Genomic DNA, 11,562 nt, shown 5'->3' with positions numbered 1-11,562 from the left:
TTACTGATACAACAAATCAGATGGGGGCACTGGCAGCTAGTTAGGCACAGTATGAAACTTTCAATTCCTGCCTTTTATCATTTAATCTCATCACTTTGTCATGGAGGAAGCATTTTATTGGTAAGCTTTGGAAATCAGTAAATAACATTGTGTAGGAAAGTGGTGTGAATTAAACGTTCATAATTGTGAGCAGTCTCAGATTTCAAATACCTCTGCAGATGGTAGAAGCAGGAAATGGGCATTGGGATGTACGCTTTTTTAAAATTTTATTTTGGTTTATGTTTGAGTTTTGTTTAAACTGCTGCAGGTTGTGTAGTTCATTTGCAATTAAAATACGAAGACCAAGTGGTCCCAGGAACGGAGTAATTTCTGATTGTGGCAGTGAAAGACAAGAATGTTGAAATTTCAGTAAATGTTATTCACAGCCTCTTACTTATGAAAAGAACCATGCTATTTAGAGGTAACTAATGGATAAAATATGAACAAAGATTGAACTACAAAGGCTAAAAAGGATTATTTAGAGCATCGCCATTATGCAAAATCCTGACATTAATATTTAGACATTCATGAACACTTACATAACTGCAGCTTATTTTTAATGGTCTTCTATCTTGCTTTGACAACAGGCTGACAAAATGTAATTTAGGACTATAAGCTGTGAGCCCCACATGGAGAAGAAAAGCCTGTAATTCACATCATGCCCAGGCTTTTAAGACTTAAGAGACGATAGCAATTGTATGGCAGAGTGCAGCTTGCAGGGCAATATCCATTTACATGCCATTTGAGCACCTCAGGCTATACGAAGTGCTGCAGAGTGCATCATTAAAAAGATAGGATGAAAAGAAGCCAGTTTAGTTACAAGTGAACTGACATGAAGGTAAATTAGTTCATAAGGTAAGAGGAAGAAAGCAAGTCCTGGTTCTGTCAGTGCGGCCACATACCCACTGACTTGGGCACATCTGTGACTTCACTTTGTGTTGTTGATTCACCACGCCAGATTTTCTGTCCTTCCCTTGGTATAAAACTGAAGGAAGGGGGTAAAGCATCCGATCAATATTTCCCAGGCAAATAGAAAGTCAAGCAGAGCCAATGTTTTTAAAAACCCCATGGTTTGTATTAGGAAATCAAAGTTATTAGTTAATATTTGTTCTTTCCTCATCCAGCCTGAAGTTAATAATTATTAAGTCTGTTTTGAGAAAGATAGGGCCAGGGCTTGACCCCTGTTAAGCATGGATGTCACCAGTAATTATCCAGGGCTGCCCTGATGTGCTCCCTGGGAACTCAGTGTGGGTGACAGGCTGTAGAGGTGCTGCTGCAGCACCTGGTTGATCTGCCCCTGGTTTGTATTGCTGCAGCTGTTCTTCACTTGGAGGAATCTGTTAGTGGTTCCCTGAGGAAGACTCTCAAACCCCCGTGCATGATTGTGCTGTGAAGTTTGAAGATGAAGCACTGCTCCTGCTGTCCACACTCAGGTGCAAGGAGTCGAGCACACAGGGCTGAGGACGCTGAGGCCAGGTGGCTCTGCAGAGGGAGGAGCCCCAGTCACCTTGGGGTGAGGGCTGATGATGCCTTGGAATGGCTACCTAGAACAGAGGCTACACAGAGTTAGAGAATAAAGTAAGTATTTATTAAAGGCCTTCAACAGGCCTTTAGTACAACTTGGGCAGTGCAAAAACCTTGCAGAGACTACATCCAAAACAGACAATTGTCACGAGTTTTTCAGACAGATGTAAGTTTGGCCTATTTGCCTATCAGGGGTTAATTGCCCAATTGCAGCTTCAAGTAATGAAGTCATATCCCCCCAGCTTGCTCCTCCCCAATTCACTTTTGTGTATACTTTTTGAGGCCTGAGGCTGTGAGGGTAACCTTGGTTCTCAGGCCTGGAAGGATTGTTTTGTCTGACCAAAATGTGAAGAGAGCTTACTAACATTCGGTATGGAGTTCAGAGTTATATGCTAATGCAGTACAGGATCTGAAAAATATAAAAACGAAAATCTTAAGGCATCACTGATGCTGCTGTTGTGCTGGGGCACATCTGAGGATGCCTGGTAGGGTGGCTTCCCCTTGGTTAGACCTCTCAGGAGCCAGTGGCCTCTGAGGAGTTGAGCAAGAATGCCATCTCTTTGCTTGTCATGGTATGTCCTGTCTGTCTCCTGTTTTATGGCTGCATGATTTGGCCTTGAATTTATATGCATAAAAATAAGTGTTTATATTCCCACTCTAACAAAGATTGGCTTCACTCAGAGATTGCAAGCAAGACAGAGTAAGTATAAAAGTACGATGAAGACAGACACTTAAATGCACAGTCAATGTATCTGTCATCAGTCAAGGTCTATTGCTGCACTAAATTTCCAACCTACTTCTCAACTAAACTGCCAGTGGAGACTGATGGTGGCATGTTGGTCTGGGTCTTGGACACTCTGGGAGAGACCTCTGACATTGTTCCTCTTCTTCTCCCAGAGCTCATCAGGGAACTGAGCAAGGCTCTGGTTCAGTGCTAGGCTCTCCTTTGCCAAGCCCTGGAGCCTGGGCTGCAGAGCACAACCTGTGGCCAGCACTTTCCACTCCTCATCCTCTTTTATGGGGAATGAGCTCTCAGCTGGGCTGTTTGCTTTATGTCAGCTTTGCAATCACTGGTTTAATCAACACCTTCATCTGCTCTGGCTGCCTACAGATGGAGGGAAGTAACAGGCAAGGTTATTAGCGCTCTGTGTGACCTTCAGGCCTGCCTACCCAGTCCTTTCCACTCCTTTCCAGCATAGGTATTCTGAACCTGGCTGAGACATGGCTCTTCCTTTTGTTCATGGAGCCTTTCTTAGGATAACAGCTCTCTAGAAGGTGCTTTGTGGGCTCACAGCTTTCCCAAATCACTGAGATGGTATAGTCCATCTCCATAGGTAAAAGAAGCCTGGTAACAGTGGTGACAGGCTAAAGAGGTGTTGACCTCAGAGTCCATATAGATTGTGGGAGGGATTTAGGACAATCTTCATGGATTAGTCTGGGAGAAGGATAGGCACACGTGCTTCCTGATGAGGCTGCTGGAGAACACCCTTACCCTGAAGATAAACTTGAGATTTACACAGGACTGTATCACTTGGGTCATCCTACATATTGTTTAAGGATCATTCGGGCAGTCAGCCCAAGGGTGTGATCGTAAGACGTGATCATAGGACTGCCTCCCTCAGCTCCTGCTGCCAGCAGTAGCATGGGCATCTCCTGAAGGACTGACCCTCCCAGATCAAACACTGCTACAGAGAAGACAGTGGCTAATGGCTCTTTGTGGTGTTAATGCGAAGTGTGGTGGTATAACTTCATGAGTCTCAACATGCCACTGTGTTAGTGTATAAAAATGACTATGAGAAAAAAAGATGAGAAAAAGTCACTTCAGATCTGACAGTTATTTCTTTCTTCACTCCTTGCTATAAAGACAAGCCTTTTCTCTCCCATCTTTTTCTGATCATTGTTACTGAGAAGACCTGTCCTTGAAGACGTAATACTGAGCTGGAAGCCTTCTGTTTAATGTGTGACAAGCAAAGGAAATCACTCAATGCAGAATTAACTTGACAGAGGACAGGTTGACCTCGTCCTGAGCTGGCACCATTACAGCTCTGCTGGAAAAGAGGCACCAGGCCGAAAATCTGGGGAGCCTGAACTGGGGTTGCACACAGAAGCAGCACCAAATGGTACAAGCTGGGAAAAGCCACATTGCCCTACACAGAGCTGTTACAGAATTTTTGAGTGACAGAGAGCATGATTTATGGCTGGAGTGAGACTTGATCTACCCAGTCAGACTAGGCCCTGATAAGAGGCCTTGATAAGGCCTCGAAGCCTTTGATGCAGTGAGAATTCAGATGTGGCGCAGTCAGAAATTATGTTAAGGTAACTACAAAGTAATCAGCTATCCGAGCATGAATTAGAGTAGAGCTGCAGTGTGAAAAGTTTGACCACCTTAAGGCAAAGGTAAACAATGTTAGTGTGCCAATCAGAGTGCCTTTTTAACCTGTAAACTATGTAGAAGCGTATAAAAACTGCCATCTTCTCTTGAATAAATGGAGAACGTTGCATTAATCATATTGACTGGATGTGCGTTCTGTCCAGCCAACTCCCCCGATTTTATGAGGCCCCTGGCTTTTTGGAGCCATATGAAACAAAAGGGACACTACAAGTTCTCCACCCATTAAGGGTATTGTGAAGAGCATATCATAAGCCCAGAAGGTATCTGCCATGCTCTCGCCCAGAGGGCAGCTGCTTTGAAGCAACAGAGAATGATGAAACAGGGTAAACAAACCATCAACTGGAAAGAAGACTAACATCTCCTTCACAGAAAGTGGAGAAAGTGATTGGGGTGTGCCTGCTCGGGGTTTATGAGGATGTCACTTTGGGTGTGCAAAGTTTCAACTTCTCCAGACTGCAGGAGGGGGAAGAAATGCTCCTGAGACAGCCACTCTGCCTGGGAAGGCTCCAGAGACAGCTGTAGCTGCCGGTGATCTTGTGTCTGAGAACACGAAGTGATGGTGATGTTACAGAACTGAGCTAATGAATTCTCTCCACAATGACACCAGGTAAACCTCACAGGTCATGAGACTGGGCAGCTGCTGCCTATCCTTGGACCAGGAGCCTAAATCCCACCAGAAGTACCAATTCTGGGAAGGTGGAGGCAAGAAACTCTTGAGCCTTCCCTGACATCTTGGGCAAATATGGCAAATTCTAAGGTTTTTTAACATGTGCTAGGATTTCTGTTGTGCTAATAATAAAACTAGTGAGATTTTGGTTAGGCTGGGAAGGTCAAGGAAGAGGTTGGTGACAGCCCTACAAGAGGCCCACCAGAGCCAGTCACTGTCTTGTGCAGCAGCTCACATCAGCCCTTGTGAAGTGGTTTTGACTCAGGCTCAGTAGAAGCACATCCGTGATGATTCTGTTGCTGAAAGAGGTTTCTAAGCAGCACATCTATAACCTGCTTATATTTTTATGTGTGTAAAAACATAAGTGCATCACTCCAGTTCTGGACAAACTATGCAAAACCACAGGTAGAGTAGCTGTTAGCCCAAGCACTTCAGCAGAGTTGGAAAAGGGATGACAAGAGATGCTGGGAACTGCACTCATTTTGCCTGGGCTTCTAGGAAGCTTGTTGTTGGTGCTGTTTGTGAAGTTTATGTCTGTGGCTGTCAGTGGCATATTCTCAACACAAGGTAGTCCATTAAATATCAGATCACAAATCAATGATGTGCAAATGCTCTGTGCCACAGAGAGACTTCCGCTCATTTCCTGTGTGAAACTGTTTATTTATTTTCTTCAAAACCTGTACACTGGAAATTCAGGCTTCTAAATTGAGTGTAATTCATCCATCACAGCAGGGTAGCCACCATATTCCCCACAAAACCATCTGCAGTAATAAAAATACAACATAAAACCCAGGCCTCACAATGAAAGTTCACTTCATTTTTAAACATTCCACTCTGCAATAGTGATACTCTTCACTTCCCTCTTGGTTACTGGTACTGAGAACCCAGATGTGTCTACCACACTGGTTTAATATTCACTTTGGAATATGAAAAATATGTTGTTATTAACCTGCCAAAGAAGAACTCCCTCTGTGATTCAATAGCTGCTGCTTTCTTCTGTCAATCTGAGTTTTTAACTTCCCTGTTTATGATGGATTTGCCACCAGAGGAAGGGAAATATTTTGGGGTGCTGCAGAGCAAGTTGTTTCAAGGTCATTTGGCTGTAGAAGTGTTGATTTGCTGGAGGGTGGGAAGTTCAAGGCTGGGCTTAGGCCAGTTGTGTGGCTCCAGAGGTTCCACAAGGTGAAGTGATGAGTCCTGCACTTGTGTCACAAGAACCCCAGGCAGTGCTACAGGCTGGGGGGAGAGTGGCTGGAGTGTGGCCCATTGGAAAGGACCTGGAGGTAGTGGTTGACCGTGGCTGGATGTGAGCCAGTGTGTGTTCAGGTGGTTGAGAAGGCTAGTGGCATCCTGGCCTGATAAGAAACAGTGTGGCCAGCAGGACCAGGGCAGTGATTGTCCCCCCCTGTACTGCCCACTGGTGAGGCCACAACTTGAATTCAGTTCGATGTTCAGTTTTGGGCCCCTCACTAGACAAAAGACTGGTGTCCAGAAAAGGGTAATGGAGCTGGTGAAGGGTGTGGAGCACAAGTCCTGTGAGGAGTGGCTGAGGGAGCTGGGCTTGTTTAGCCTGGAAAAAAGCAGGCTCAGGGGTGACCTTTTCACTCTCTACAACTGCCTGAAAGGAGGCTGTAGTGAGGAGAGGGTCAGTCTCCTCTTTCAAGTAATAATCTATATGACAAGAGGAAATGGCTTCAAATTGTGCCTGGGGATGTTTAGATTGGATATAAGGAAAAACTTCTTCACTAAAAGGGTTGTCAAGCATTGGAACAGGGTGCTCAGGGAAATGGTGGAGTCACCATCCCTAGAGAGGGGTGTAAAGACATGTAGATGTGGCATTTAATTTAATGGCGCACCTGGCAGTGCCAGGTTAATGGTTGGACTTAAAGATCTTAGAGGTCTTTTCCAACATAAACAATTCTATAACTATTTGTTTTAAACATTTCTTTCCTTGATCACTCCTCAGCTGCCAGACCACAGGGCAGCATAGAGCGAGGAAGCCCCACATGAGTCTTGTTCCCACTGTGGTCTGCAGAGCAGCACAAATAACCAGTGAGAGCCCTTGCTGTTCAGATGCCTAAAACTTCACTCCTTCCTGAGGTCCTGAACTCATCTGGGGCATCCTCACACTACAAGCTTGAAGCTTCACTGTGTCAGTGGAAATTTCTGGGGGAAGAAGAAGCTTTTGTTTGGGTCCATGAAAGTACTCCAAGTCCAGTTCATTAGGTTTCCGGTAGGCAATTTTGCCTTGGATTTCATCACAGATTTATCTTGATGCTCTCTGGGTCATTTTCTTGGCTTTACCTGCTGGCGTCAGGATTGTGGCTAGAGGCAAATTGATTCTCTGATGTCCTTGCAAATGAATTAAAAAATCATTTCAAATACAGTTGAGAAAGGTTTTTCAGGTTCCTGTGAACAGCGACCTTTCAATGCTAAATGATTCTGGCTCCAAATCTTTTCCTTGAAAATAAACACAGTCTTATAAAATCATTTAACTTGAGTAAGATGAAATGCGTAATTGCTGTTCATAATAAATGATTAATCAAATGAAGGAAATTTTAGCATTAGCTCTGTTTTAATTTTCAAAATAGAAAATTATATCAAATAAGAAAATGGAATTGCATTTCTAACACAGAAATTACAAGGATGGATTTCCCCCTCCTTTACATGGACCTGGAATCCCTCTGGGTGAGCATAGGATCTGTAGAGGGAGAGCCTAACTTACAGGTTCGGGTGTAACCAAACCCAGGCCTGCTGCAGTCAGTAGGCTGTTCCCCTTCACTTTGGGATGTACAGACTCTGAGTTTTAGATGCACATTTTCCTTTAAAGTAATTGCACACCAGTTAATTGTTTGTGTGTGTATGTGTGTGTATGTGGACCAGATGCACAGATTTGTGACCCCAGAGAATTTCAATGCTTTCAAAGGATATGATGTAAAATTCTGCACACTAAATTTATTTCTTCCCATGCAACTGTGTACAATCAGTTCTAATAGTAACTAGACACTTCCTGCGTGTCTGTTTTCTAATGGAATCTGCTAAGTTTTACAAGGGCCATATTTAGCTGTACATCCTCTCAACTGTTAACTGTATTATCCTTTTAAGGAAGTCATTAGCTGCTCACTAAACACTCTTCCTATGGTGGTTTTACAATGCATGCACACTGAAATGTGGTTCTCTGCAGGCTAAATAGCTCTCCATAGTAAAAGAGTGCATATGTATGTGACTAGAATAAATGAGGAGAACCTCTAAAATGTATGGAAGAATTAGCAAATGATTACTTCATCTCTGCTCTCCAACAGTTCCTAAGACAAACTTCATATACTTAAACAATTTCCTTTTTTTTTTAAGCATCTGATCCCAGGGCTTTTGCTCATGCCACCCATACATTACATTTCCTGCTACATTTTTTTTTTCAACTTGAAGGAAGAAATTATTTTCACATCCTGACTGGTTCAGCATTTGCAGCTGAAGCTGTTTTCTTCCGTGTGTCATTGTGGACTAGCTTCTATTTTTCATCTCACACCATTCTGTTATGTACAAAGGAATCATCAACTCTCAGCCTAAAAGGTCTATTTTAATATGAAGGGGAACTAAAATGAGGAAGATCATAAGTGAAGTCTCCATGAAGAAGTTCACTGCACTTCCTCTTTATGAAAACAAACTGGAGGCTGCCTCTGGCAAATACAAGATTTGTTTTGATTTAAGTGTACAGGAAAGACCTTACTCCTTGAACCTGCCACAGTCCTGCTCTGTGAAGTCTGTGTAAAGTTTACATGGGAGTTACAAATCAGGAAGAGAGAGCACTGAAATAAATGGTCTCTACTTCCTATGCAATAATGGTATTGTACTCTGCCAAACTGCAGGTTGGATTTTTGCTGTACCTCTTACTCCCTTGAATAATCAAATAGCAAGAAATTAGAATCCACATTCCTTTCTTTACTTGCCTGCATCCAAATCCTTTACAAAAGCAAAAAATAAAGACCCCACCAAGTCTTACTTTCCAGTGGGTATGTTTTTGTCCTAAGTTTTGTGGTTCTTCCTCTAGCCAACACGTGTGGAAGTATGTGCACAGGTGCTTAAACAATTTCAAGCATTCCCACATCAGAAAAACTTCCCGTTAGGACTCTGTGGGACTCTGTAGGCCCTGGAGACGGGTCAATGGTAACAGGAACTGCCCGTGGGCTTGCATAATCCTACTCTGCTGTTCACTTTTGTAGACTTCTCCCACAGCAGTGGTAGACAGCAGGAAAAAAAAAAAGGCAGAAAAATTATTCTACCTTACATTTTTGAGAGTTTTCATGTTTGGACTCTTTTCTCCTGTCTGAGCCTGTCATGGGCAGGTCAGGGATCAATGGGGTCACAGTCCCAGTGCTATGAGAGGCTGGGGAGGATGAAACCGTGACAGTGTGTGTGCTCAGAACAGGCAAGTAAGGAGCCTTGGGCTCATCCTAGGATGCTGGGGGCATTGTGACCTCAGTGTGACTTCTGCTCTGACGTGCTCTAACCAGCGCAGGGCCAGAGAAGTGGGAAGGAGCTGGTAAGTCTTGTCTTCAGTTTAGCAAAAAGACACCTCAGTCTCAGTCTCTGTGAAGCCAAGGGGCCACACCACGTCATTCTTCCCAAAAATGCAAATCTCAGGAGTCTGATAACTGGAAAAATCCAGAGTAAAACATGAAAAAACTTTTTAGAGAGTTTTTCCTTCATCTGCATTTTTAGGAGGTATGAGATCAAACTCTCAAGGTTGTTAGCCTAACATTTGGCATCCATTTAAAAAATATTTATTTTCATCATCCACATAAACAGGATCTTTCTTTTTTTCCCTTCCCTCTGAAAGAAAAAAATACTAGCTGATTTGTTTCTAGGAAGCTAACAAGAGCAAGAGTGCATAAAAAGTTGGATATGTCCACTTCCCACAAAGCTCTGCTGTGTTCTGGTGTTTGTAGGACTTGGTCCTTTATGAATGAAAACAAGACAAATTAGTTGAATTCAACATGACTTGAACAAAGATTTCTAGATAAACAATGTAAGAACAATTAAAATAAAGTATTTCAATTTTTACAGAAATTATGGAAAAAAATACTTTTCAAAAAATCCCCAAGCTTCAAAAAAACTACTTTTTAAAAAAATCCCCAAGCCTCTTTTCAAAAATAGTCAGAACTTACTTTTTCAAAAGTTCTCCTATGTTTTGTTTTGCTAGTCAGAGACTACATCTGTTGATGGAGCAAAGAAAACATCAGGATGGCCATGTGTGTAGCAGACATGATTCCAGTCACAATGAGGGCTGTCATCTCCATGGTAGGCTTCCAGGGAGAACCCAGGGGCCTCATTCACAGCTTGCCCCACCCTAAACTAGGCCCTGCATAAATTCCCTGAGACACACACAGCCAATTTGCTTTTAAGAGGAGAAATATACAAGTCACTATTATTATTGTTCAATAGGAAATGGATGTGGAGGGTACGGTTTTGATTAAGGAGCAGTTTACCGCTACTACATGGAGGAATAAATGACTACACAGAGAGTGGAGCAATGGGGAGAACAGTCTTTTTGATGGAGATCTTCAGGCTAAAAGCCAAAGTTTGCTGTTTAGGTTAAAGGCAGATCCCTGTGTCACAGAACTGGCAGGGAAACCACTGTACAGTGACTCTTGGCAGATGCAAAGAATGAGAGCACCTTGCTTCTTGACCAATGACTTCTGACAATACTCCTCACCAGAGCCCTCAGGCCACTGCTTGGTTACAGAAAAGGAAACAAACCACAACTTTTTTACAATGGAGGAAGGTCACAGACAGACTTTAGCAGTTTGTGCTGGGACCTGCTGATCAATAGACTCAAAAATGACCTAGACAGAGAGGTGGGCAGCAAGATAGGGAGTTTTCAGATGGTATTAAGTATTGAGGATATGAAGGCACCATACATTTACCAGGGCAGGGTTATGAAGTTCAACCTGATGCATAAAACACACAAGACATAAACTGAACATGCATCGCCTAGTGGCAATGCTGGTAGGTCTAAACTGCCAATGGTGTGTCGTATACATAACTATACTGTAAAGAGATTTATTTCAGTTTATCTTTTAATTAAATTCATGTTTATAAGCTGCAAAACCCAAATACTTCCTTCAGACTCAGAAGGGCTGTGCCGGATGGAATGACGTTCTTCAGCTTTGAATCAGATCTCACGGCCAGTGAAGGAGTATGATTAAGAAAGGCTAAAACATCTGGAAAACAGCTGATGATGTCCCCTCAGGGGACATCATCAAAATATCCTGAAAGAATATTTTTGTTGCAGAAGTAATTTTTCTTGGGAAAATAAAAAACTGTCCTCATCCAGAAGTTTTTCCTTTTCTCTATTAAAATTCAGGGAAAAAAAATTGAATTAGCAATTCCTCCTTTTTTGGATAATGAAAACAAATGCTTACTAATATCTCCATATTTAGACAGGACAGCATACTTGGGAGATAGAGTCACTCATTTGATATCAAGGGGTCCTTTGTTTGCAGAAGCAAAAATAGCGTTTGAACAGCCCTCATGGACACTTGGGCCTTCAGTGTAGCATAGCTTTAATACAAAATTACAAGTAGTTCAAATTCTCTTTGACATTTATGTTGAGATTCAGCTCTTTAAAAGTTTGGTGGAGAGGCTGGCTCAGGAGGGGTGTGTAGGGTGTTTGGGTGTCCATCAGCCAAGCTGAAGCCTCTGGGTTCATCCGCAGAGCTGTGCCTCTGGGCAGTGCAGTGGCTCAGCCAGCAGCCTTCCACAGGACAGCCCTCAAGAGCCTTGCTTCTTAGCTGGACAGACAGATAACTGGACATCATAACTGCACATCAAAGCTCCTTCCACAGAGGAAGAGTGGCCTGCTGCTCTTGTCCTTAAGGCCTGAACTAATTTCCTCCCTGGCACAGTCAAACACTTCCTCTTGTTCAGCGACATGGGGCTA

Source organism: Lonchura striata, chromosome 2, assembly GCF_050655825.1.
Source record: "Lonchura striata isolate lonStrDom1 chromosome 2, ASM5065582v1, whole genome shotgun sequence".
NCBI lineage: Eukaryota > Metazoa > Chordata > Aves > Passeriformes > Estrildidae > Lonchura > Lonchura striata.
Note: the sequence above shows the minus strand (reverse complement) of the source record.